The 18,549-nt window shown below is 45.6% G+C and overlaps 1 protein-coding gene across 1 annotated transcript in view; it reads right to left on the reverse strand.

Annotated features, from left to right (window-relative positions):
* Window positions 1-17,392, reverse strand: part of LOC121200376 (cadherin-6-like) — a 79,205-nt gene extending 61,813 nt beyond the window's left edge. The window contains exon 1 of the mRNA XM_041065643.1: window positions 17,260-17,392. The gene's annotated coding sequence lies outside the window, so the exon portion shown is untranslated. The remainder of the gene's footprint in view (window positions 1-17,259) is intronic.
* Between the last annotated feature and the right edge of the window lie 1,157 nt (window positions 17,393-18,549).

The raw sequence follows: 18,549 nt of genomic DNA on the forward strand, positions 1-18,549 counted from the left end.
TTTAGTATCTGAAAATGTGATACAACAGAAATAAAGAAGAACCATCAAGCAATTTCACAGAACAACCGCTGAGCTTTATACAAACAGATGTCTCACCACATCGACTGGCACAGCTTTGTAGCAACTTTTGTACAGAGGTCTTGATGTCGACTGGGTGTCTTTGTTGGCTCGATAAACAAAATACAGTAGCTGCATGTTTCACTCCTGTGCCCGTCTGTCAAGCCTTTTGCGGTAAAGAAGGATTCAGTTCAAAAACATAATGGAGAGCTTGATAGCGAGTGTGTTTTCAGCTATTTGGTTCTGTTTGTTCCACTGGTTCATAAGCACAGCCTGACTGTCTTGTTTACTTTCACTCCTACAAACCCATCCCAGAGTGCACCAAAGGGCACAGTCGCTGGTCGACTGCGAACTGCTTTTTATCAACAGCGCTGTGGTGTACCTTATTCTGCCACAGTTTACGCGCATCGTAGTCCTCTCAAATTCTTGTATTCGTGAAAATAAGTTGCTATCAAAACAGTTGCTGATTAGTTTTTTACCTACAACTAATCAAGTTATCAACGGATTGTTATTCAGTATAACACTATTCACTTTTTGCAGAAGATCCTGGTTGAATACAGGTCATCCTGGCCTTTCAAAAAAAAAACTCTTTACTTCTATTTTCTTGTATTTTTGTCAAGAAACATCAGCATAGATGCTGCTATCGGTTTTGCACTGATAAGAGAAGAAGACGACAGGTCTGCGCGCCACACTGCAGGATGACTTTGAGAGATTCTGAGCAAACACGATGACGTCAAACTGCCTTTATAAACTTCTGCTATTCTTTAAACAAATTCCAGCCGCGGTGTTTGTTTACACCCTCTAGATGTGAGGGTGAAGTGGAATTTCAGCATGCAGAAACACTCGCTGAAAGTTTTTTGATATCAGATGTCGTTGCCGTGACACACTTGGGGGCAAAGAGGGGGAAACAGGGAGTGAAGGAGAGGCAGAAAACGTCCTGTCAGAGCAGTGTCAGCAGTCAGGCTGGGAGACTGGCCCATCCATTACGCTACCTGTCTTCCAGAGGCAACCAAGGCATGCCCTGCTTTCCCCTTATGAGGCAAATTGCGAGCGGTTGAAGCTGGGGGTTAGGTCCCCTCTTTCTCTTTTCCCTTGTGCGTTGCAGTTTATAGCTCTCCCCCACCCTCCACCTCGCTCCCACCCTCCCCCTCCTGCCTCCACATCCCATCCCCATCCCCCTGTCTCTGTCTACTTTGCTTGCATAGGCCCGAGCTGATATGCATTATCGCTGGGCTTTTCGCTGAAAGCCAGTCACTTTGCATGTGTCCTCTGCCTGGCTCAGCACGGGGAGGGGGGGGGGGGGGGGGGGGGGAGACTCCCGGGTCAACAGTGCGTGTGCTGATGGAGGCAGGTGGAAGTGAGATGGACTGTCAGCCTTCTTAATAACACCCGTAGAGAAATAGTCTCTCTACTTTCTCTAAGCTGCAACTCTCATGGTTTCCTATCCAAATTTGCGAGATGACTAGATGATTTTTCACTCCTTTCTCTCCCCTCTCTCTAGTATTTCCCTTTTTATTTCCCTCCCCCAACTCCCAGCACACTCGACTTTATGAATTTACTTAATTGACGCTGGTGAGGAGCATGTGGGACTTTGAGCTATTGATTTGCTCTAGGCTTCAGCGTGGTTGGAAATACCAGTCAGTCTCTTGGGTAGACTCATGAAGCTTTCTACCTCGAGTCCCTCAGCACTGGGAAGCCGGCCTTTTCAATGGATTTCTTCATAATGTCACTGTGGAAAGCTAATGCTTTCACTGTATGGAGGGCTCCGTCGTCCCCAGGGAGCGTTCGCCCCTTGACCACATTTGTCATACCCTGGAAGCCATATTGTACAGCTTCCTGCCCTGATAATTCTCTTGACAAGGGACCAGGAGTAAGTCAGCTAAAGCTTTATTTTTGCTACGTCAAAAAATGTCAAGGCGGGTTAAGAATGCCATGGTGCCACATGTAGCCCAGTGGCTACGACACAATGCCTCTTTACATTTGTACAGTACAAGAGAGGCTTAAAAGAGAATGTGTGGCCCGTTTCTTTCAGCTTCAGTCTTTAATGACACTGATCATGTGGAAACACTGCTATGAATAAATCAGTCAGACAGTGAGACAAGTTTTACATTAACGCTACACTGAAGCCAGTTTAGCTGCACCAAAACTACTATGGCCCGAAATTACAAACCCAAGTTGTATTAATTTGTAATTTTCCTTTAAAGAAACAGAAACTGGAGCAAAACTGCGTAACAGTGACAGATGCCACGCCACAGACAGAGTGAGTGGGCTCTGGTTCGCGGCCATCTTCCAAAAACGCCCGTCGCCGGAGGTGATTTTTGAAAAAGAGCCACAGGTCTCATCTTTCCCTGTTCGCTTTCTCAGGGAGCACCATCGTCATAATGAAGGTGTGTAATAGAACATGACACCATAATTATATTCTCCCAGTTAAGAGGCAGTGTTTACAACAAGCACAAGGCTGCCTTTATTTTCTCCCTCCCTACACACACTCACTCTCTCTTTGTCTCGCTCTCGCCTGCCCCGTCTACGCTTCATATCATGTGCCATTTAATTGCATTAAAAAAAAAGTGCTTGATGAAAAAATGAAAAAAGTAAATTGCTTTAAATTGCCTGTCACAGATTGTGTGGAGTCGCCATACAGCAATAAGACTTGTGCATTGTGTCGGGTGCTGGGTAAGCAAGATTAATGTGTCTGCTGCCAATTTTCGAATGCCCCGTGATTCTGCGCTCAAAGAATTGCCTGGGATAACAGTTTGAATCAGAACAATTAGCTATTAAATGTATCTATTGGTTTTATCGAACACAGGACTGCGAGGATAGAGACAGGGACACAGAGAATCACACAAATGCATTTGTCAATACATATTGGATCTGGCCAGCTAATGGCCTTTCCAGTGCACATGTGCTTTTACACACAACAGGCCTGGGTGGCATTTTAGGCTAATCTAGACTTGTGAGTGACCTCTTAGAGCAGGCCAACTCCTCTATGCTTCTTTCTCACCTTCGTCTACCTCTCCCACCTTCTGTTTCTGTTTTTTCCCCCTTTTTTATTTTTTTTATTTTTCCCTAACGAGGGATATGAGCGACATGGCAAAGCACCCTATCGTGCCCGTTGAGCTGAAGACTTCCACAGCAACCCAGAAAGAGCCCCAGGGGTGCAATTAAAAGTGAGAGAGGAGAATGTCAGCCAGGGGGGCGAGCAAGGGAGAGGAGAGGGGGTGAGGGAGGGAGAGGCATGGGGGAGAGCGGAGGAGGGTTGGGCACTGGTGCCACAGGTAACGTGGTCATGTTACAATCCACAGAGGAGGCCCTTAAAGGCTGCTAATGTGTGGAGGTGTCAGCAGTAAGTTGTTCCACCATCTTTGCTCTCTTTGGCCTTCTCGCTTCCTCCTCATGACCCCCTCCTCCTCGCCTCGTCTCAGACTGAGTTTGTTAAAAGGACTGTGGCTCGGAGTAGGTGCCATTCACAATACATGCTATGCTGCTCGCTGGAGAAATCTACAGCTAAATCCCAAGTGCGAATTGGGGAACCGTACGCTCGACCCAAATCCGGGGCTCTCCATTTGTCTTATTGCCCATGTGGGTTAGTGGTTCACAACCGAGTTCCCAGTGGCAAATTACCAAAACACGTATAAAAAAAACAAGGCTTGTGTGTCCCTCATCCTTGCAGAAAAATAAATACAGATGCGACCAAACAGAAAAAAAAAATTCCCTGAGAATCCTGTCAATATATATTGATCTTTTGTTTAGCTGAGAAACACCGTCTAGACACACTGCCGCATTGTCTTGAAAATAACTTCACCCCACTCCAATATGACGTAGAGAAGCACACGCCTCACAGATTAAGGCGAGGAAATTGATCACTAAAAGGAGATTTCAGACAGATGGGGGATATTACCACAAAGGAAAATAAAAAAATGTCTACGGATTGAGGAGGGCAAAATCATCATCATAAAATGCTGGCGAATAAACAGCTGAAAATCCCCAGTCAAATTGGAATGCAAAGCTGAACTGAAATTCCTGACTGAATGTCAGCACTGTAGTGCAAAACACCAGAGTCCTCTAGTCGAAATTAGGATTCAACCTACGACACTGGAATAGCACCAAGATTTAGTTAACGGTTCTCTAAGCCCCCTCTCTGCTTCTAAATAGCACATTAAGTTTCACTCCAAGATGTGTTACCAACATCTCAACTTACTTTCACCAATATCATTTGAGTTAGAGGATGTTATTTGATATCTATCCACGAACTACAGTCATACCTGAGGAAATACTGAGAAATAACCTTCAGGCAACAGCTTCTTTTTTTCATAACAGATGCACACAAGTCTTTGATATGAAACCTTCAAATTATGGACTCGTGTGGTTAATCAATTTCCTGATCAGACATGACAGAGAGGTGACACTGTGCCTTTGACTAAATGACAGTAATCCAAACAAATTAGCTTATACTATCCCTGTCAAAGGCAAGGGTGTGCCCACACCATTCATCCCAGTGCACCGCTCCAGAGCTCACCGCAAACACATTACCTTGCCTCGCTGCCCAAATGCATACCAAATAACCCATATAAATCATACAATCTGGGCCAAGTCAATGAGAGCCCCCTATTTTCCCTGTTTTCTAGTTATTTCCACAGTGCCATCATTCAGCAGAGCTTGCATCACTCAGTCCAAAGCTTTCACAACCATCGCCGGAGTGGCCCAGTTTAGAACCCACAGAGGGCTCCTGAAGTAACCCTTCCTCTAGTGCACTTGATTTTATGTCTCCGCAGCCTGGACTAAATTGTGGGTTGCCAGCTCTCCACACACCGCTCTCCCCTTCAGCTCACTCCCTTTTCCTTCTCCCTGTTGTCACTCTGACAAAAACAAAGATGGGCCTCTATGAACTTGCACCAGTGGTTTATGGCAGTGTTTGCAATCGAGCACAACAGCAGTTGAAGAGGAACCTCTCAGCACATTATTTTAAATTATTTTATTTCTCCGAAGTCGCTTCTGATTCTCTGAGTGTATTAGGGTTGCATCGTTTTGTTCCAACTCTAGTGCCAAATAATGACTTTCAGCCCTGAAATATGGTTTTGAACTGCGTCATCATAAACAACAGGGACTCTCACTTTTTAGCGAGCAGTTTCTGATTCCACTTCTCAGAATTAATTGACTAAATGGGAGCTTAAAGTCATTATCTCCCCTCGCCAGTTCTCCAGTCCTGCGCTAGGGGCTAATAAATGGAGGTTTGATTTCGCTAAATGTCCTCTCAGAAAGATTAATAACGCCTAGTACCCTGGTGGCAAACAGATGTGGTCATCCCTGCTCGATGGCAGAACAAATGGGAACGAGACATCCTCGCAAATAAAGAGCAAAGTAATAATAGCTTAATGGCATTCATCCGGTGACACGTTAGCAGATGAGACATCCTCAGTTGTTTGCTTTCCTGTGTGTTCACCAGAGCACATGTTTTGTCACCAGCAGCCGTGTGGTCTAACACAGCTCTCTTCTGAGGGACTGACAATGACTGGGGGGGAGGGTGGGGATGGGAGGATGGGGAGGCTCAATGGACGGGTCTGCCGGCTTCCTGCTTTCCCCACTGTGGCCTTTGTGGTAATACACTGGTGGTTATGGGAGCCTCCGTCTCCATGCAAATCAGTGTTTGCTTCCCAAGTGTTTGTGTGTGGTGCCATGTGCAGTCAAGCGGAAGAGTCTGTACATTCAGCCCTGCACAGTCTGGAGCAAAAGGCCAGCGCCGCATCACTGTAGGAATAATACTCACAATAAATCTGGTAATTAAAAGCTATTATTTCTATCAATAATATTGTTTACCTCCTAATAATATTGCCCTGCTAGGATATTAGATCACGCTGCAGCCTTTGCTTTTAAATGAATAGTGCGTCTCTGGAAGCAGATGCATTGATTGGACTACACAAAGGTCAAACTTCGCACAGTGAATTGAAAATCAGTGAGGGAGTTGTGTTCCCACGTTTGTCTCAGCCGCCCCGTTGTGACAATTACATGAGAGGGAAAGACGTGGAAGCACATTTCCATTCAGGCGTATATCGACTGTAACAGCGGGTCAGCAGCAAGACAGCTACAAACACAATTGTCACACAACACTAAATAATACATGGAGCTAAAACAAAGACATCACACACCTAAAATATGGCCCTAATAAAAGGCTGCGTGGAGAAAATGTGTTTCCCCCTCGACTAAGAGTAATGACCTTTCCTAGGAGCCCACCATAAAATAACACAGCGACAGTTAGGAGCACCTGTTTTTACATTATTAATAGTGGAGGCTTCACACACACTCAGAAGCTACAGACGGGCACCGATACTCTGGCTTTTGATGGTTCTTGAATTGGACAAAAAAAAAAAAAAAAAAAAAGTCTAAAACTGCACCCAACTACAACCACTGAGGCATTCAAGTGTTAAGAAAGCCATTTGTCACGGACAGGACTTCTGCCAGGGTATCAGCCCAGCCCTGGGATAAAAAAACAAAAAAAACAAATGAAAATAATATAAATTGTATGAATACCGTTCAAGAATAAGCCACACAATTCGTAATGGCATCTGAATTCAAATGCCTCGTATAAATACATATTTCGTTAGCTATGCTCCTCAAGAATGAAAGGGGGGATATTTGCTGGCTTTTCATTTCATGTGGTACATTTTGAATGGATCCTGCAGTGCCGCTGCTAAAATAAGGGTCTCTCTGCTCAGTTCACAATCTAATCACGTGAAAAAGGGACTCAGGCGTCCTCTGAGATGAACAACAGTCGGCCTTGATCTCCGCTGACCTTAACTGTGACTCATGTTTATTTACCTCAGCTAGTTATCCCTGAGGGACAGCTGCCTCATCACTGAAATGAGCGCTGTGATGGGTAGTTTTTTTTATTGCCACTCCTGGGAACGGACGACCCTAATGAACAAAGAAGCCTGATTGATCCAAGTTAGCATTTGATTCCAGAGCAGTGCACAGACACACGATTCAATATGCCGACATGCCAGTGGAGCACCCCTTGAACTTTGCTGTACACACGTCTTTAATCACACTCACCTTTTCTCATGGCTGGTGTGACTTCCAGCTTATTTGTAATTACCAAGCTCCTCGGGAGGGTTGGCTCAACAACAAGCCCGGCCATAGGTCACAGAGAGACACTGTAGCTGGCCATATGGGCTCCAGGCCCAGGGGCAGAGACTGTGTGGACACCGGCACTGGCATCAGGAAGTTACCAGAATGGTCAGAGCAGGAGATTGAATTATTCGAAGACAGGAGACAGCCTTATCGAGCAGTGGCCACATTGCACTGACGTTTTCACCCCAGTTTCTATTTCCCATTTCACACCTGGACTATTGCCAGATAGGATACGTTCAGCAACCTCGTTTTACCCCCAGATTCACAATCGCAGGCTACCAGTCAAAAGAGGGTACAGTGTGTTATCTATCACCACCTTACCACCCGCGGCACCCTCCCCTCTATCCCCAAACCCTCTCCTGCCCCCCCCCCCCCTCCCTCCCCTGTTGTCAGCAGCGCAGCAACAGCATGGTGTTATTACAGATAAACAATCAATACTGCATTAACGTGTCCACGGAGGCTACCTGGAGTTAAACAGGCAGACGAGGAAAATAATTCAACCCAATGTCATGGGCGGACTTCAAGCAACCAATCTTGCTCATGAACTGATGAACTGGCAACCCAATGGATATATATACACACACACACATACACACACACACCATGGAAATTCTGGCCACTTTCTTTCATTATCCTCAGCCATCATTTCTTTGTGTTTGAGGTCACCAGATACACTTCTTTTCCTTCCTCTCCTCACTGGTCACAGAATGAAACCCCACTGCATTATTGAAGTAATACCCTACTTTATAGCAAAGGTGACCATGGATATTGGAGAGCAGGGACCCATACGATCGATTTGGAGCGAGGAATGGAAATTTTAACATGATTCCCAGCCAGGCATTTTAACTCAGAAGTATTGGACCCTCTCTTTTGATGACTGCTTCCAATCCAACTTACTACTCCATTTCAAAATTCTGATGACGTCTTTATTTAAGGAAAGGGCAGTGAGTGAGGCAAGTCCCGGTGCCCTGCTGACGGCTGCGCGGTCCTATTCCCCTCTGCAAAGCTTGTGTGCAGCACATTTGCATCTACATTCCCAGCGCTGCTATTGAAAAAAGAAGGCTTTTTGTTCAGAACCTCTGTGAAAAAATGAAAACAAAGGCGTTCTTATGAGGAGACTCAACAAATAGTCCCTGCCTCTCCCTCTCCCAGACTGGAATTAAATACTCCTCATTCCATCCTCATTCATTAGCCCCCACGCCCACAACCCTAACACCGTATGGGGGTATGAAATACTTTGCACATGCACACACACACAAAATAAAGGAGTTGGACTTGGCTGAATGATTGCGGAGACTGTTTACTAATACTGCTGCTCACTCTGCTTTATTACAGAGTGCCAGGCTTTCCATTACTGCAAAGGGAAAGAGAAAAGGGAGGAAGAAGCAGAGGAGGTGGGAGCAGACAGAACAGAAAGGGAGAGAGGGAGAGAGACTGCCAACGTCAGATTAAAAGAAGGAAAAAAAAAGAATGGCTCAGTTGATTTACACCTTCATTACTCTCCCCTAACTCTGCTTATTGCAAATCATGATGCTGCTTTATGAGCTGAATCCTCTATTACGACAAGGCCGGGAAGACAGTGCTTTAGTCCATAAAGCAGCCGTACAGTAACCGCCACCCGGCAGCACCCGACCCACTCATCCTACCACCCAGCTGCCAGAGGGGGAAGGGAAGCAAGACAGAGACCAAGCCGCTACCGAAACTTGTTCCAGTGCACAAACCCAGAGTTGCTCGTTTGCTTGCTCGCTGTCCCTTTACTGGCCCTGTGCCCGTGGACAACACACCCAGACTCCTCTGAGCCAGATGCCAAGGAAGTATGACTTAGTGAGTGCAAAGTTCTGTGGCTACACTGGGAAGGAACACACAGCGAGTGTTTAATGTTAAGTGAGCTGTGCCATTTTTAAGTCAACAAACATGTAGGGCACTGGAGGTGTGTGTTTACCGCCTCCCCACCGCCAAGTGAGGAGGTACTACTGATGCGTTTACTCAAAGAGCTTTTGGGGAATATGTGTGTATTTAGATAGAGAACAGAGTGTATCGTTTCACTTTTATTTATTGAACGAAGGGGAGGTCTTCGGAGCACGCTTGCTCTTTTTCTTGCAATGATTGAATTTGTTTTTGTGTGCGTGTGTGTGGCGAGCAAGTCCAAGAAGAAACGCTCAAAGAAGGCGGGTGCAGGACCTAATAAATCAGCAGATAGGTTGAGGCGTGTAGGTGAGCGCGGGTGTCAGTGTGCTGATGTAAACAGGGCGCGGGTGCATGAGACACACTGGATGGAGGTTTGTTATGTGTATGTAACACGCTGCTCCGGCCTGGCCTGTCTGACTCCCATCTGGAACAGGGTTGACAGAAAAGTTGACAGATGCTTCACCAACGTCCATTATTTATGAGACTGAGGAGATCCACACTGCATTTCACAAGTGTCTGCTTCTGCTACTGTAGGTCGAGTTCTGACATTGTAGTCTGTGTGTGTGTGTGTGCGTGCATGCACGGACACACACACATGCATCCTGATGTTTGTGTGGGAAGCTGATGAGTGGGTAGCTGAATGTACAGGTCCATTTTTTTTTTCTTTGCACATTTACTCATCAGCACGTGTGTGTGTGTGTGTGTGCTTACGTATATTTGTGTTTGCACATTAACTCCAGTCTATGCCAGGCCCCAAGTAACCACTCCACCTGCCTCTGCGAGTCTAACCCTTGACCTCTGGAGTGTTATTAAATCCCTGCTAGGCAGGCAGCCCTTCAGCTCCAGCATGGAGGACCATACACCAGCAGACTCCAGCTCTCTTAAAACCCACTTAGAGGCTTACAGCTGGGAGGCCCGACCATCGGATTGAATTAAGGCTATGATTAATTGAATCTAGTGGTGAGTAACTTGAGTGACTGATGTCTCGTAGGACCAAAGGTCTAGACACAATGCTTCAGAATAAAGCTATATTCATTCATTCAGTGACATCACAGGCAGTTTCAGTGTGCCTCGGGCATGGATGGTTGCCTCTAATATTACTGCTTGGAGTGCCGCTTTAAGCCTAATACCACCAGCAGCACTGCTGCCGCTGCTAAGAGCGCCAGTGTTAATGAGAGGCACAATATAATTAATACAAATGGAATGTTTAATGCAATTTTTCCATTTCAAAGAAATTCCCTTGGCATTTTTCCCGACAACGAATTCAACTGTCTCGCGTTGTCCTCAGGCAAACAATAACCCAAGTTTGGCATCGCCTTCATTAGATCAAACTCAATTATTGCAAAGCACTTGCAGCTCCTTTAGCGCAGGGGTAGACTCTGAGGCTGCCTGCTCTCGCAACTTGAAGGTCCTCTGGCAGGTCCTGCCCCATTTGTCTCTGACGGACAGCGGCGTCAAACAGTAATTGGAGGCCTTTGAGACCTGTACACATCCGTTGTCAGTTATTCATGTCAAAGCACAGTGTTCAGCTGTTGGGGGTCTCTAAGAATGACCTTTTCTCAAAGGGAACGGGTTTCCCTTACTGCCTGAGAGACGCCCTGGGTATTTCAGCCCGATACAGCGGCGCACAGTTATTACTGCATGTCCCATGTTGCTGCAGAAAGCTTGTATTGTGTCCGTCCCTGAGGAATATACGGTCCCTGAATGGGACGCACGCTTTGGTTAGGCAGGTAGTTTGTGCAGAGGTCTTTCTATTTCTCTCATTCACAATGAACCATCCTAATGTTTTGAGAGGTAGCAGAACAATGGCAGAAACCTCTCTTTTTCACTCCGGGGATAGAAAGTAAATAGGACCTTTGCTGATGTCTTTGCCTGTTCATTTACAGCATCTCAGAATACAGCTTGCACATTGTACCTGTATAAAAAAAAAAAAAAGAGGAAAAGAAAAAACTCACAAAGGCATTCTGCAGGACAATAGCGCAGCGGAGGAAACGAGCGCACAATAGAGTCCAGATATCATTCACAACATAGACAGGAGACCATTATCCACAGAAGGAGGGGCCCATCTGAAGGTGACAGGTTTGGGAGACAGAGGAATTATGCGCACGGCGCTGCCACCAGGACAACGGTCTCCCTGAAGCCTAACCCATAAGGACAGGTTTTTGCAGCGCCACTGCCCGCTGGGTTGAGGTGTTACACGTCATCTGCAATAACCTGGATCATTACTCCTGGAGGCTGTTAGAGGGGAAAATCACATCACTCCGCTTCCACCGCTGCCAAGAAAAATTGACACGCTAAAAGTCACACAAAGGCACACACCTCAGTATGCACACACACGCACAAAGGCCCACAAACAGCCCCACTGTCACCGTCTCTCTCACACTTGCAAACAAATACACACGTAATTACACACCCGCAATCTATCACGCACTGTCAGTGGTGTCTGGGGGGTTAACATACCAAGTGGCATCCCAACAGCGTCCCACCAGCCAGCGTTGCCTGCAGCTGACAGCTCTCACTGCGGCTGCCTTGCAGGAGTAAAGTAAGCATCATTATCGCCTTCTCTCGCCATACCTCTCTCTACTTGGAACAAGTGTAACACTATTTCAAAGTCTCCCTTCTTTTATCCACCACCCGACCCCTTTCCCTTCACTGCCTTCTGTCTTCATCGTACTCCAGTCAGGCACTAATGCTCCTTGTCCTGTGGCTGGACTTTCTGATCTTCTATTACCCTCTCGTCATCCAACGGTCAATATTACCCCCCCCTTCCTGACCAATCCTCCCCTCTCCTTCCCCTTGCTTTCACAAAAGTCTCAAAAGTCAGACAGACAATGCACTTGCTCGTCTTCCATACACTTATTAACTGGCTGTCATGTTCAGCAGCCTTCCCCCAGACAGTGTTTAGCGTTCCTCAGTCCACTTACTGCAGCCAGAGTTAAGCCTCTGGGCTTTGCACAGACAGGAATCCAACTAGAGGGGAAAGGCAGGACCTGCGGACATGATCTGTCTGCTGCACTCATTCACACTCTTCCTCCTGAACCAGCTACCTCAAGGCAGGGCTGAAACACACGCATCATACAAGACCAGGGTTTCCCACAGGTAGAGAATTTACTCGTGGTGGTGGTTGGAGGGGGCACGGTGTTTGACCGACGTGTATGCAGAGACCTATGCAGTCTGAAGAGGGAAAGTGTAACCCAGATCATTTTCTGTAGCTACGATTTACAGATGTCCCCTTAATGCCTCACACGCATACTCACGGTAGAACGGCACAGAGAGACGCCTCTAGTCCTCACTGAGCTACTGCAGCAAACACAGCTCAGACAGGTGTGCAGCCAAGGATTACTTAGTTTGGAAGGAGTGAAATAAGCTGTTAGGTCAAAACTGTTTTATCTACCTGGGCGGGCTGCCCAAGTCGAACTCATGTATGGGAAACACTGAAGACGTTACCCCCAGCAGGTTTTTCTTTTCCTATCCTGAAAGACAGTGCACAGTAGCAGAGTATCAGATGATCAGATTAGGAAAGTTTAAAGAATCTACTTCTTCTTCAGGACACAATTCCGTACGTATATATCTCAAAGTCTTGACACTCCCCCCACATGGCATAAAACATACGTAAGCAAGATGCTCTCAAGATGTCATTTTGACAAAACCATCTCATTTTTGATGATGTTTCTTTTATTTTGAAATGTAAATCAGTGGATATATTTTTAACTCTGCCAAGTAAATTGCATTGTCTCGTCTTGTGTCTGAGAAACTCATGAACAAATTTCCGTGAAATTTGGTGGCGACATCAGCCTCAAGCCAAGGAACAGTTGATTAGATTTTGATAGTCATCTGGATCTGTGATTTCAACCATTAGATGATTATTGTTTTTTTCCCCCACATATTGGATATAGAGATTTAATTCCAAATCCAATCCAAAGCCTACCAGCACACTCGCAGGGTCAAGAAATCGATTTCACCTCAAATTTAAGAAAGAAGGAACTTTCTGCGTCGCTGAAGGTGGGTTCCTTCCTTCTTTTTGCTCGTGTTTTAGTTGACACCCAAACAGATTTTAACTCGCAGGCTCAACGGGGTATTGTGTGGTAGCGACAATACAGGATTTGTCATCTGCCCCCTCCCTCTTCACCTTCCCCTTCCTAGGGCAAATGGTGTAAGAAATGAGACGTGGCTGGTGGATAGACTTTCATGCCCCTGCTTTACCAGTGTCATTTCCGCAACTCTGAAATTGTGCCATGGTCTACAGGGCTTTGTTGTAAATCACTATCTCCCACTGTCAGACTGCAGTCTGCTGCACACTGTGGATGCCTGGCTTTCTGCTGCCTCCTGGGTGACTAATATATCTTGTTAAATTGTGCTGAGAAGCGTGCGGAGAACTGTACACCTTCCCTCTTTGTACTGTGTTTGTTTGCTTGCATTTGTGCCTGTGTGTGTTTGCGTGCGCCTCCTTCAAGATGTGTGTTAGCCCGTGTCTGTGCGTCTGTGTCTACATTTCGTGACTGAATAGGTAGGTGGGGATGTTACTTTTGCAAATATGTTCACTAAACTCCAAAAGTCTGTCAGGCTTTGTTGGTAATTCAGTTAGATTGCTATTCGGCCAGCTTCCGCTCACCGCCACTACAGTATCGGAGTTGTGAAGCTATCTCTCAGCCACTTCATAATTAGAAAAGCTGTGGAGCCAAGCCACAGTTTGAAGGGGAAGAGGGAGGAAAAAAAAAAGCTGTTGGCAGAAAGCATTATTCAACATTGGCAGCAATTTACTCTGTTTCCCGCCCCAAAGACATGAATCTAAGTGATTTCAAAGTCACATCCGTCCTCGTGCGCCATACTGTACGAAGCTGGACTCTTCTCTTATCACCAGCTCTTAAGCCATGCACTGCATACAATCAGCTTCATCCAGCACTGTACATAGAACACAGCACACGCACCGTATCTCTGTCCAACCACTTTGAAAATAGAATTATGAGTATATTTCTGTGTAATTGGTGTTCTCCTGCACAAAGCAGGGAGAGATAATTACCCATTGTTAAGTGAGGTGTAAATTGTCAGATCCATGTGTATTTATCTTCTCAGCACATAGAGAGCAAAATAGGCCTTTTTGTGGGATTTAGGCAGACTCTACAGTGACGTTCTACTCTCCTGGCCACCGTCCAAGCTCTTAAATCCCTTTTGCTGAAACCTGTCGAGAAACAGCCTTGCCGTGGCTTAACTGCATCCCGCCTAATTCTAACGTCTTTTTTTAGTCATAGCAAATTCAATCTGGGACTCAGGTTGACCTTCAGAGGGAAGGTGATGGCGGCCCCTGCCAATAGTAGATTTAACAAGAAACAGACATCACAATTCCTGCCTCTGTGTGGTGGTGGGTGAGGAATTATGTCTCCCCTTGTTTTGATTTCTGTGCAGTTATGGGTCTGACTGCTCTGTAAATAGGCGCCTCTGAAGGGAATCTGTCTCATTAGCACGGAGCAGTTATGAAGTTGCCATTGTGCCTGCAGGAAATTTGCTCTAATGGTCACAAGAAGCCTGAAGAAATAAAAGAAAACGTTACATTAGGGGGACAGAAATCAAATCTGCCATTCTTCATGAAGTGGCTACACAAGTCTGTCCTGTACAGCAGGGGGCATTGTTATGGAAAAGAAAAGGAAAGGAAAGAAAAGAAAAGAAAAGAAAAGAAAAGAAAAGAAAAAGAGAAGCCCAGTTGGCTGGCACTGAAAGGAGCATTTCCAGATAAATATTTGGCAGAAGAAAATCTTAGGAGGAATCCCGGAGCACTCGCAGTACAAACAACGTCATGATTTATTATCGCATCATACAGACCGTGACTAATGCACTCAAACAATCAAGGTGCATCTAGTGAACTACGATGCCCAGGGGTGCTCTCTGCCACTGACTTCAAACATTCGTAAGCGAAGCACACACACATTAGAGCCACACGCTACGCCTGCAAGCTCAACAAATGTCCGCGAGTATCCAAACACGCGGAGAAGAGGAACGAAGGCCGTGGACATTCCCATAGGGGATCAGAGTCTGCTTTAGCACAGACAGCAGCCACTGGCACCTGATTTTATTAGCTCCAGATGCCGCTGTACAGAGGACTCCAAACATTCAATATTATGAGCAGGACACATCAAAATGATGCTGCCCATCTGGAGCACAAATAATGTAATCAACTCGGGTCACCGGTCATCGTCGTCTGGCCGTCGGGTAAACCCACCATCCTGTGACGTCACCGCTCACAGGGACGGGCTGGAGCCGGCCGGCAGATTGAGACTCAAGCTTTTTGGAATATCCCCTAAGCTGCTGCACATGACCCACAGGGTGAAGATATTTGGGAGAAGAGAAAGATGAAATGTGAGGGACTGTCCATTGTAATCTGAGCTCTGCTTTAAAAAAAAAAAAAAAAAAAAGCAGATGGCTCTGATGTGTCTATTCCCCTGTCTGTCAAATCAGTTCTGCAATATTACTTTTAACATCTTCATCCTAAGCACTCACACACCGCGAACCATAAACATGTATACACTTTGTACTGTATGTTCACTACACACATGCACACACACAGGAACTCTATTTGCAGCGCCTTTAAATATTCAGTACCTGCCTTGTTTTCTGTATGACTTTGATCAGTCACGGATTCTACTCTGTCCCTTTCATCTCTGAACTTCAAACCAGCATATGAAAAACCTGGACCACAAAACCTGTCCTGGTTCAGGCAATCTCCTTTCACCAAGCTGCTCTCTGCCATATAAAAACACGCTGGAAGTTCTCTCAGTAAAAAAAAAAGAAAAGCGAGAGAGAGGAAGACAAACGGTGAAGTTAACCTAATCTTTACAAAAGCAACGCTCCTTTTTTGCCCAATCTCCACTCATTAGCACGAGTCCTTGTTTGTAATTTAAAAAGTATGTGTGCAGAGGAGTGCTTATTGCAGAATATTCCCCGAGCAGTTTGACAACTCCCCCAAACAACTTCTTGGCCGCCTTCAAGGCATATTACCTCAGGCTTACATTGAGCAAGCACAATAACTAACATGGAGCAATCTGCAGGCAACAGGAAGGACAGTGAAACTTTGCCAAGCACTAAATTCAGTTTTCAGGATTACATGGGCCCTTCAGTACACTCACTACACCTCTTCCCTTTACTCTGCCAATACCTGCAACTTTTGAGCAAAGAAGCCAAGTTAACTCTTCTATAGCGCTGCCTGCATTATTCAGCAAGTTCATTAAATATTCACAGCCACATCACTGATATCACGTTGTTGTCAATAACGCTGGAGGACATGTTGTTTCAGAAAACTTGAGTCAACTCCAGGAGTGCTATCCCAAAAAAAAAAACAGGCCCTTCCAGCTGATCCCTAACACCACGTACAAAAAAAAGGCAGCAGAGCATCACTGTGCGACTGCAGGCAGCCACAGATAGACAGCCATCCGCCTTTATCTGAGCATGCTGTCCCACCTGCATCGATTCGCATCCCGTGGATCTGCCACTGGCTGCAGTAAGATCATCGGTGGAGAGGGAGTGGGGAGTCAGTGTGTGTGTGTGTGTGTGTGTGTGGTGGGGCTCAGCTTAAAGCTTCACAGATAGATTCAAGCAACCGTCGGAAAGGCCCGAAGTTTCAAACGTGACAAAATAAGGCAAAGGTGCGTTCAGTGCCCGGGCCTGCATGCTCGCATTACTTCAGCGCGGCGGGGCAGAAACGCTCTGCGTCGAGCAGGACCTCTGCACCGGAGGGGCGCGTTTCGTCTCGACAAATGAATGAGAATCACGCACAGAGACGTGTAAAGAAAAACACAAAAGTTGATGAACCAGCTGGCCACGGACTGAGCCACGATACAAGCGGAATGAATAAGCTGTAAATATGAACACAACTTCCGATTCAAACTCATTTCCCATTCAAAGCCCGAAGTTATTCCACTAATTAGTCTGCAACATATGGATTTTGCTCCACAAGCGATTTCAGTGGAATATAACCTATATAAGACCTTATATCAGCGACACAAGTGTTTCCCATTAGTCATTAATGTGTGAGCAGCGCAGAATAACCCGACTCGGACAAATCAAGAGCGGCTGCAAACGCTGCAGGAGAAGTAACTGGTTTGTGTTCGAGCGGCGAATGTGTCACAAATGAGACAATTTCCACAGCGGATAGAAGTTATAAGCAAAAGCCCCGCTCACCTGATAACGAAGTTTATTATGAGAGGAAATTTTTCCCGGGGTTGCGAAGGCGCACGCCGGAGCCAAGTGTATCCGTTCACCGCAGATTGTGTTGCCCGTTGTTCCACCTCAACTGCGCGTCTCAGTCGCGCTGCATCACTTCTCGCTGTGGATGTCAGGGAGGCTGAGAGGCTGAGGGGACTCAACCCTCCCATTGGCTGCCATTCACAAGTCCCCAGCACACAACACGGCAAAAAAGGAGAAGGGGAGGTAAAAAAAAAAAAGAAAAGAAAAGAAAAAAAGAAAAAAGACACCACCGACATAAACAAAAGGAAGATGGAAGGATGGATTAGAGCTCTGGGTTTTAACTGCGATGTTCAAGTTTAATAAAAATAAGAGCTAAATGTTTTTGTGCATTGGGTTTATGTTTTTTTTGTTTTTTGTTTTTACATTTGCATAATCCCCGATTAATAGTTGCAAAGTCAGAGGTTGAGTGTGGGTTTGAATCAATCAATAAATGGTTATTTTTGTAAAAGCCTCCAGTTAGACTCGCTGCTTCCTATAAAACCTTGTAAGCCATAGATCATGTATGATTACAATAGCTAATTAAATTTGGGCGGCTCTGTATGAAGTAGATGGGTAAATGCACCACCAGCAGCAGCAGCAGGACACATTAGCATGTGTTTAATATGATCATGACACTACTGCAGCCTGCAGTTTGTTTTTCGTCTGTGAATCAAACAAAGAGGTTAAAATCTTAAAAACAGACAATTTTATGAACTAAATAAATCACACTGCTGCTGCAGTTTCTATGACTGTACTCTACTGTTGGGAACAACCTGACATTGCTGCATCGATTATGCTACTGCAGCCAATAAACCCTGCTGTTTTCACTGCTAATACCTTATGACAAGTACAACTAATGCCACTCTATTATTATTAGCAGTAGCTCAAACTAATGCAATCTAATACAGCAGTCCAAAAAAAAAAGGAAGAATTCCACCAGTGAAACGTAAGCTGCTCTTTGTTAGCCTACTTTGGGTCCATCATTGGGTTCAAGTTTACTAAACCATGTCACATCAAAAACCTCCAGTTATTCTGTTATTTAGACAGAAAAACTATTTGCCTGTGGATGACTAAACTGTCTTAGAGGCATTGTTTTGTGGGCGGGTGCTAAAGGTTGTGATTTGCAAGTGAAAGCTGAATCTGTTCGACATGGTCCATGGATGTTTGGGGCTGCTAATGATGTCAGATTCCTTTTTTTTTTTTTTCGAGAAGGTTAGAGGGAAATCTGATTACCGACCAAGCCTG

The sequence above is a fragment of the Toxotes jaculatrix genome, chromosome 20, assembly GCF_017976425.1.
Source record: "Toxotes jaculatrix isolate fToxJac2 chromosome 20, fToxJac2.pri, whole genome shotgun sequence".
Lineage (NCBI taxonomy): Eukaryota > Metazoa > Chordata > Actinopteri > Toxotidae > Toxotes > Toxotes jaculatrix.